The following is a 10,627-nucleotide window of genomic DNA, read 5'->3' on the forward strand; positions in this document are numbered from 1 at the left end:
CAGCTGTAGCTGCAGAAAACCAGAAACAGTCTCATAGTCAGACGAAGGCAGACAAATAAGCCATGGTTCATTCATTCTAAGGAATACTGTTCAGCACTTCAGATGGATAAACCAGACCTATTTCTATCGATGGTGGTCCCCCCAAACATTGGTTGCAGAGTGGCACATGCAATATGAGAACGTTAGTGTGAATTTTAAAAGCTCATAGAAAAACTTTGTATTGTTCATGGGTGTGTATGTGGTAAGACATAAAAGCGTTGACTAGAAGGACCAGTCTTAAGTTCATGATTGTGGCCTTGGGTGGGAGAGAGGTTCCAATTCTCTCCCCCACCCCCTCCCCACCCCACCCTTTAAAAGATGCACTGGGTCTTCATTGCTGCACACAGATTTTCTCCAGTTGCAGAGTGGAGGTTACTCTCTGGTTGCAGTGCATGAGCTTCTCACTGCGGTGGCTTCTCTAGTTGCAGAGCACAGGCTCTAGGTACATGGGTTTCAGTAGTTCTGACGTGGTGTACTAGGTATACCACTCTCAGTGGTGCATGGGCTTAGCTGCGGCATGTGGAATCTTCTGGGACCAGGGGTCAAACCTGTGTCTCCTCCACTGGTGGGCGGATTCCTACCCACTGTACCTTCAGGGAGGTCCCCAATTCTCTTGTTTATACCAGTTCCTGGCACGCGGGAGGCTGGCAGTGTATGTGCTCCTTGAACGTATCAGGAGGCCACCATGGCTGCAGATGAGGACAGGAAGAAGGAATGAGGTCAGGGAGGCAGCAGGGGCCAGATGATGCAGAGTCAGAAGGTCATTTCAAGAACTTTGAGTGAGACAGGAGCTGCTGGAGGGCTTTGGGCAGAGTTGGACATGGTCTGATTTATGGTCTAGAAGGACAGTGTTGGACAGAGAGGGGGTGGTGACAAGTGGTCAGGCCAAGCAGAGCACCAGGCACCAGCTATATCAATCTAGGGGAGTTCTTCAGGTACTTCTGCCTGATAGGGATAGAACAGGTCAGGAGTAGGTCGGAAAGATCCCTTAGAGAGGGAAATGGCAACCCAGTCCAGTATTCTTGCCTGGGAAATCTCATGGACAGAGGAGCCTGGTGAGCTACAGTCCATGGGATCACAAAATAGTCGGACGTGGTAGCTGTAGAAGTTCTGGTAGGGCACTATAGATAGGGAAACCTAGGAAACGTTGGGAGACCACTGTAAGTTAATGATCACTCAAGAAAGCTCTTGGAAGGTAGTGGAATTATAGCCTTGCTAAACCATAAAGTCATAAATAAAGGCATGAGATATGCCCCAAGCCATTGTGTGTGTGTGTGTGTGTGTGTGTGTGTGTGCACTGTAAGTTAATGATCACTCAAGAAAGCTATTGGATGGTAGTGGAATTATAGCCTTGCTAAACCATAAAGTCATAAATAAAGGCACGAGATATGCCCCAGGCCATTGTGTGTGTGTGTGTGTGTGTGTGTGGTAAGTAGCTTCAGTCATGTCTGACTCTTTGCGACCCCGTGAACTATAACCCACCAGGCTCCTCTGTCCATGGAATTCTCCAGGCAAGAATACTGGAGTGGGTTGCCGTGCCCTCCTCCAGGGATCTTCCCTGACCCAGGGATTGAACCCACATCTTTTATTTCTCCTGTATTGGCAGGCAGGTTCTTTACCACTAGCATCACCTGGGAAGCCCCAAGGCCATTAGGTGAAAGAAAAATGTCACCTCTTTTCTTTTGATATAATCCTAAGAGGTCAGGAAGAGATGGCAAGAATACACAGAAGAACTGTACAAAGTCTTAATGACCTGGATAACCATGATGGTGTGGTCACTCGCCTAGAGCCAGACATCCTAGAATATGAAGTCAAGTGGGCCTTACGAAGCATCACTACAAACAAAGCTATTGGAAGTGATGGAATTCCAGCTGAGCTATTTAAAATCCTAAAAGATGATGCTGTGAAAGTGCTGCACTCAATATGCCAGCAAATTTGGAAAACTCAGCAATGGCCACAGGACTGCAAAAGGTCAGTTTTCATTCCAATCCCAAAGAAGGGCAATGCTAAAGAATGTTCAAACTACCACACAATTGCACTCATCTCACATGCTAGCAAGTGCTCAAAATCCTTCAAGCTAGGCTTCAACAGTATGTGAACTGAAAACTTCCAGATGTTCAAAATGGATTTAGAAAACGCAGAGGAACCAGAGATCAAATTGCCAACATCCGCTGGATCACAGAAAAAGCAAGAGAATTTCAGCAAAACATCTGCTTCGTTGACTACGCTAAAGCCTTTGACTGTGTGGATCACAACAAACTAGAAAATTCTTCAAGAGATGGGAATATCAAGCCACCTGACTCCTGCAAAACGTGTATGCAAGTCAAGAAGCAACAGCTAGAACCAGACATGGAACAATGGACTGGTTCGAAATTGGAAAAGGAGTACATCAAGGCTCTGTATTGTCACTCTGCTTATTTAACTTATATGCAAAATGCCTGGCTGAATGAAGCACAAGCTGGAATCAGGACTACCAGGAGAAATATCAACAACCTCAGATATGTAGATGATACTACCCTAATGGCAGAAAGTGAAGAGGAACTAAAGAGTCTCTTGATGAAGGTGAAAGAGGAGAGTGAAGAAGCTGGTTTAAAACTGAACACTCAAAAACCTAAGATCATGGCATCCAGTCTCATCACTTCATGGCTAATAGATGGGGAAAAAATGGAAACAGTGGCAGATTTTATTTTCTTGGGCTCCAAAATCACTGCAGCCATGAAATTAAAAGATGCTTGCTCCTTGGAAGAAAAGCTATGACAAACCTAGACAGCTTATTAAAAAGCAGAGACATCACTTTGCCACCAAAGGTCTGTATAGTCAAAGCTATGATTTTTCCACTAGTCATGTACAGAAGTGAGAGTTGGACCATAAAGAAGGCTGAGTGCCTAAGAATTGATGCTTTCAAACTGTGGTTAAGAAGACTCTTGAGAGTCCCTTGGACAGCAAGGAGATCAAACCAGTCAATCCTGAAGGAAATAAACCCTGAATATTCATAAGGACTGATGCTGAAGCTCCAATACTTTGGCCACCTGATGCAAAGACCTGACTCACTGGAAAAGACTCTGATACTGGGAAAGATTGAAGGCAGGAGGAGAAGGTGATGACAGAGGATGAGATGGTTAGATAGCATCACAGACTCAATGGACGTGAATTTGAACAAACTCCAGGAAATAGTGAAGGCCAGGGAAGTCTGGCCTGCTGCAGTCAATGGGGTCAAAAAGAGTCAGACACAACAACTGAAAAAAAAAGAACAATCCCTAGTTTGACCTCAGGTCAGACACTCTCCTGACTGATAGGAAGGAGAAGCTCATGATGTAAGCTTTACACCTTCTGGAAGAAGGTCGTCTTTTCCCTTCCCCTTTTCCTTTGACAATAACATTGTAGTCTACTTAATCCTGGAGCAGAGTTCCCTCACCTGCCCACCTGCATCTCTTACAAGCATCCTATGTTAATAAATCTGCTTCTTGCCTATCACTTTGCCTCTTGCTGAATTCCTTCTGTGCTGAGAGACAAAGAACCTGAGCTTCATTAAGTCCTGAAACCAGGTGTGTGATCTTAGTTGGAAGACTGTGGGTTTTGGCTGGGTTCAAGTCCCAATCTGAGGTGAATGGTTTCATGCCCACGGCAACTTGGTATTGGAGGCACCAAGGAAAACACCAGGCACTCAAGCACTGATGGACAGTGCTGGACTCATGCCGAGAAGAAGCTGCATGATCAGCATCAGTAGTGGTCATCACTTTGCCAATAAAGGCCTGTATAGTCAAAGCTATGGTTTTTCCAGTAGTCATGTATGAACGTGAAAGTTGGATCATGAAGAAGACTGAGCACCAAAGAATCGATGCTTTCGAGCTGCAGTGCTGGAGAAGACTCTTGAGAGTCACTTGAGTCCAAGTGAATCCTAAAAGAAATCAGTCAATCCTAAAAGAAATCCGTCCTGAACATTCATTGGAAGGACTGATGCTGAAGCTGAAGCTCCAATACTTTGGTCACCTGATGTGAAGAGACGGCTCATTGGAAAAGACCTTGATGCTGGGAAAGGCTGGAGGAGAAGGGGACGACAGAGGACAAGATGGTTGGATGGCATCACCAACTCAACGAACATGAATTTGAGCAAACTTCAGGAGACAGTGGAGGACCAAGGAGCCTGACATCCTGCAGTCCATAGGCTCACAAAGAGTCGGACGTGACTGAGTGACTGAACAACAAGTGGTGTGGGTCCCCTGGGACCAGCAGGTCTCTCCCGGCAGCTGATGGGCAGTTTGCTTGCTGGGCCCTCTCATGTCACAGTGGAAGCACCTTATCCCCTCTTGAAGGACAGATAGAGCAGTGGGGTTGGCGGGATGCCATATGACAGGCATGTTTAAATGGAACAAAAGAGCACACACCGGCCTGAAAGAGGGTAAGCTATTCCCACACCAGGTGATGAGCTTGGCAAGTCTGCGTGGGCTCTCCATCTCTCAGTGAGGAAGTGTCCCAGGCCAAGCAGGGTGGAAAGGCCACACCGCAGAGATTACCTCTCCCAACCTGGAAGCTCTGGGGCCTGTTCTGAAGGCAGAGCAGCAGGTTTCACTCTTGGACTGGATAGGAGAAAAAGAGAAAAGAGGATATCAACATGGCAAAGTCTGGGGCTCAATCACCAGGAGGAGGCAAGGAGGCCAGGTTCAGGGCAACGATGCCTAAAACTTGGCCCCTGTTGCACCAGGGCTGAACTGAATCTCAGAGACAGAGTTTTAGGTGAAGTAGAAAAGAATAGGTTTATTGCTTTGCCAGTCGAAGGGGGACATAGTTTTATGGGGCAGGAGTCTTCTGTATCCTCCTTTGCCTACAAGGCCATAAAGCTGTTTTCTATTTTACCCAAAACTCTCTCTCCGAGATTCGAGTATGCCCTGGTGCCCAGAGGCCGAGTTTTCGGCATCAACAAGGCCTCGAGCTCAGTCTCCAGTGGGTCACACTTGAGGTAATGGGGCTTTCTAGCCAAACATTCTCACCACTGTGGTCTTTCTACTTTTTTTTTTTTAATTTGAGCAACTTGCAGCTCGTGTGATCTTAGTTCCCCAACTAGGGGTCGAAACACAGGCCCACAGCAGTGAAAGTGCTGAGTCTTAACCACTGGATCCCACCCCCTCCCCGCCCAGGGTATTCCCACTTATTCTTTTTAAAAAGCCAGTTTCTATAGGGATTTGGAAAGAGACGATATATTTTTAACGTGTTTAGTTTTGACCACACTGGGTCTTCATTGCTGCACATGGGCTTTAGTTGCAGGGAGCTGGGGCTACCCTTCATTGCAGTGTGCAGGCTTCTCATCGCGGTGGCTTCTTTTGTTGCTGGGCACCGACTCTAGGGTGCAGGCTCTGTAGTTGTGGCACATGGGCTTAGATGTCCCACAGCATGTGGGATTTTCTTGAACCAGAGACCAAACCCATGTGTCCTGCATTGGCAGGCGAGTTCTTAACCACGAGACCACTGGCAAAGCCTGAGTGTCAATATTTTAGTCTATAGTGTTATCTGACATTCTAGAAACTCAACCACAGGGAGCAAATTCTCTTGCCTTTGGTTCCCTGCTGGCGAGAGCTTGAGTTACCTATCTTGTCTACAAATCTTCTATTTCTTGTCTTCACAAAACTGAGCCTTCCAGATTTAGGAACCAGAGAAACTTCCCTGGGAGGGCTGGTGTCTTTTCTTATTGTCAAAACTGGACCAAAGCAGGAAACACCATCCCTCCTTTTTGCATCAGGCCCATCAACCGATAAGGGTTTAACAGATAAGGGTTTGTTTATACAGATTTCTTGATCAGAAATCCCCTGTCTCTGGTGATAAGTGTCTTCTTTTCTCCGGAAACAGCAAGGGTACCTTGCATGCGAGTGTCTCCTGACCTGTTTCAGGGAAGAAGAGCAAGAGAGTTGGGGAAAGGTCAGAGGGACTTTCCTTCTGCTGTTTTCTCAAAAACCTCTGTAGCTTAAAATCCCTTGAAATTAAAAGACTCTTGCTCCCTAGAAGGAAAACTACAACAAACCTAGACAGCATATTAAAAAGCAGAGACATCACTTTGCTGACAAAGGTCCGTCTAATCAAAGCTATGGTTTTTCCAGCAGTCATGTACAGATGTGAGAGTTGGACCATAAAGAAGGCTGAGCATCAAAGAATTGATGCTTTCTAATTGTGGTGCTGGAGAAGACTCTTGAGGGTCTCTTGGACAGCAAGGAGATCAAACCAGTCAATCCTAAAGGAAATCAACCCTGAATATTTACTGGAAGGACTGATGCTGAAGCTAAAGCTCCAATACTTTGGTCTCCTGATGGGAAAAGCTGACTCCTGGAAAAAAACCTGATGCTGGAAAAGATTGAAGGCAAAAGGAGAAGAGGGCAACAGAGGATGAGATAGTTAGATAGCATCATTGACTCAGTGGACATGAATCTGAGAAAACTCCAGAAGACAGTGAGGGACAGGAGCCTAGAGTGCTGCAGTCCGTGGGGTTGCAGACTTAGTAACTGAACAACAACAAAGCTTAAAATATTTTATCTGCCAATGTGCCATATTTGGGGATAGCATGTCCTGAACCCCATCACCAGTCTGACCACCCATTTATCTATCCATTTATTATAAATTCCATAAACATTTATTGAGTGCATTCTACAAATTTTCAAAAAATTGAAAAAACTATCAGGAAACAGAGGTCAACAGGTTTTATAAAACATTACTGTTGTTCAGTCACCCAGTGGTGTCCAACTCTTTGCAACCCCATGGACTGCAGCACACCAGGCCTCCTTGTCCCTCACCATCTCCTGGAGTTTGCCTAAGTTCATGTTCCTTGTATCGCTAATGCTGTCTGGCCATCTCATCCTCTGATGCCCTCTTCTCCTTCTGCCCTCAATCTTTTCCAGTATCAGGGACTCTTTCAGTGAGTCATCTGTGTGCTTCAGATGACCAAAATACTGGAGCTTCAGCGTCAGCATCAGTCCTTCCAGTGAATATTCAGGGTTGATCTCCCTTCAGATGACTGGTTTGATCTCCTTGCTGTTGAAGGGACTTTCAGGAGTCTCCTCCAGTACCACAGTTCAAAGGCGTCAACTCTTTGGCATTCTGCCTTCTTTACGGTCCAGCTCTCACAACCATATGTGACCACTGGGAAGACCATAGCCTTGACTATATGGACCTTTGTCCAGCAGAGTAATGTCTCTGCTTTTCAACACACTGTCTAGGTTTATCATCACTTTCCTGCCAAGAAGCAATCGTCTGCTGATTTCATGGCTGCAGTCATCATCCACAGTGATTTTGGAGCCCAGGAAGAGGCGCCTGTCTTGATTCTGGCTTGTAACTCATCCAGCCGGGTATTTCTCATGATGTGCTCAGCGTATAGGTTAAAATAACACGATGACAGCAGACAACCCTCTCGTATTCCTTTCTCAATCTTGAACCAGTCAGTTGTTCCATACAGGGTTCTAAATGTTGCTTCTTGACCTGTATACAGGTTTCTCAGGAGACAGGTAAGATGGTCTGATATTCCCATCTCTAAGAGCTTTCCACAGTTTGTCATGGTCCACACAATCAAAGGCTTTAGTGTAGTCAATGAAACAGAGATAGATGTTTTTCTGAAATTCCCTTGCTTTCTCTATAATCCAGTGAATGTTAGCAATTTGACCTCTAGTTCCTCTCACTTTTCTAAACCAGCTTGGACATTTGGAAGTTCTTGGTTTGCATAATGCTGAAGCCTAGCATGCAAGATTTTAAGCATGACCTTACTAGCATGGGAGATGAGTGCAACTGTCAAATGGTTAGCACATTCTTTGATACTACTCTTTTGGGGAATTAGGATGAGGACTGACCTTTTCCAGTCCTGTGGTCACTGCTGGGTCTTCCAGATTTCCTGACATAGTGAATGCAAAACCTTGATGGCATCCTCCTTTAAGAATTTGAATAGTTCTGCTGGAATTTTCATCGAATCCACTAGCTTTATTAACAGTAGTGCTTCTTAAGGCCCACTTGACTTCTCACTCCAGAATGTCTGGCTCTGGGTGACTAAAATATTATATCAGAGATCTAAACTCAGAATCATAGATTTGAACTTGAAGAGAGCTTACAGCTCCCCTAACCAATTTGAAAGTCTCTTTTATTTCAAATGCTTTGTTCAAAAGAAATCTTATCTAGTATATGGAATGGAGCTAGTCTGACAAAGCACATCCCAAGCTCCCATCACCAGTGCCACACTAAGGTAGGGCCTTTGAGCACAATATGAAAACTGGTCCCCTGATCCTCCTTGTTCCACAACTGGGGACACAGCCCAGGAAGAGGAGACTCAGACAAGAGCACATGGAAACTTCTTGATTTTAGAGCCAGATTGTGACTGTGCAAAATGGGATGTCAGGTAGAATTTCATAGGAAAGAAATAGGGGATTTCTCTGGTGGTCCAGGGGCTTTGCTGGTGGCTTAGATGATAAAGAATCTGCCTGCAGTGAGGGAGACCTGAGGTCCATCCCTGGGTCAGGAAGATACTCTAGAGAAGGGAATGGCAACCCAATTCAGTATTCTTGCCTAGAGAATTCCATGGACAGAGGAGCCTGGCAGGCTATAGTTGATAGAGTCTGCACGGAGTTGCTTGGACATGACTAAGCAACTAACACTATCACTGATGGTCCAGTGTTTAAGACTCTGGGCTCCCAATTCAGGGGGTGTGTTTTCAATCCCTGAGGAACTAAGATCTTGAATGACATGCTGCATGCCATGGCCAAATAAAAAATTGGAAAGAGATATAACTTCTATTTATGAAAAACAAAGTGACTGAAGTTAAAAATTCAGTGGATAGGTTAATTCATAGAAGAGATTCACCAGAGGAAAGAATCAGTAGCCTTGAAGATTAGTGGTGAAGGATGCAGCAAAAACAGGCAGAAAATAGGAGAAGTTAAACAAAAGACAGAGTCAGAAGGTCCAATAAAAATATCATCAGAGTTTCTGAGGGAGACAGTATGAGAGAGAGGTAACATCCAAAGAGACAATAGTGGGGAGTTTTCCAAAATGGAAAGACACCAAACCCAAGATCCAGGGAGCCAAACAATCTCCAAACAGAATTAATAAGAGGAAATCCACGTTTATCAACATAATGGAACTTTGTTCACTCACTGATGTATCTTCAGCACCAAGAATAGTGCTGGCTTCCAGTAAGTCCTTTATAAAAGTTATGGAATGGGGGCTTCCCTGGTGGTCCAGTGGTTAAGAATCTATCTTGCAATGCAAGGACACCAGTTTGATCCCTGGTCTGGGAACATCCCACATGCTGCCAGGGCAACTAAGCTCATGCACCACAACTACTAAGCTGGCGCCCTCGAGTCCATGTGCTGCAACAAGAGAGTAGCTCTGCTCACTGCAGCTAGAGAAAGCCTGTGCGCAGCAACAAAGACCCAGTGTAGCCAGTTAAAAAAAAGTTATGGAATGAATGGATGAATGAAAACAGCAGAACATCAAGGACAAACATTAAGATGCCAAAAGCAGTTAGATACATATTGTCCTAAAAAGGAATGACAATTGTCAACTGAAAAAAAACACACAGACTAAAGGTGGAAAATTATGTTTTATTTGGTGGACAAAACTGAGGACTTAAGCCAGGGCCACAGCCTCTCAGAAAGCTCTGGGAAATGGCTCCAAAGAGGTAAGTAAAGGGGAAGCCAAGGTATACAGGAGTTTTTGCAACAAAGACCAGCTAATCGGAACATCAAAAGGTTACTGTTAATTAAAGAAAACCAGACATTTCAGGTAGATGCATGTAGCAATTTTCTAGGTATGCAAAGATGCAAAAGTCTGGGCTCCTTAACGTCATTCCTTTGATATGCATCTCAGTTACCTGGGGCCAGTATCCTGTGCTTTTTCATTCTGAGTGTCCTCAGGGGGCACCTCAGGGGCCACTGTTATGTGGTGGCTTGACAACTGCAGCATCCTTTGTTTACTGATACGGCAGCAACATTTTTTCTTTCGTAAGATTATACTGTCAGCTGACATCTAGTGAGGTATTTGTCAGGATGAAGTACATATTCAGAGGAACACCAGTGGAGATTATCACCAATAGACATTCCCTACAGAGGTGTCTCAGAGAAGGCAATGGCACCCCACTCCAGTACTCTTGCCTGGAAAATCCCATGGATGGAGGAGCCTGGTGGGCTGCAGTCCATGGGGTCGCTAAGAGTTGGACACGACTGAGCGACTTCACTTTCACTTTTCACTTTCATGCTTTGGAGAAGGAAATGGCAACCCACTCCAGTGTTCTTGCCTGGAGAATCCCAGGGATGGTGGGAGCCTGGTGGGCTGCTGTCTATGGGGTCGCACAGAGTTGGACACGACTGAAGCGACTTAGCAGCAGCAGCAGCAGCAACAGAGGTATCTGAAGAACCTTTTTGTGGAAGAAGGAAATTTTTCCATAAGGAAGATCTGACACCCATGAAGGAAATATTAATAGTAAACATGTGGCTTAGTGTTCAAGACAATAATACTATATGTCAGGAGGAGCAGAGCAGGCACAGTGTTACCAAGTCCATTTGGGGTCTGAGTTCAGTTCAGTTCAGTTCAGTCTCTCAGTCGTGTCCAACCCTGCGACCCCACGAAT

The sequence above is a fragment of the Oryx dammah genome, unplaced genomic scaffold (genome assembly GCF_014754425.2).
Source record: "Oryx dammah isolate SB20612 unplaced genomic scaffold, SCBI_Odam_1.1 HiC_scaffold_21, whole genome shotgun sequence".
NCBI lineage: Eukaryota > Metazoa > Chordata > Mammalia > Artiodactyla > Bovidae > Oryx > Oryx dammah.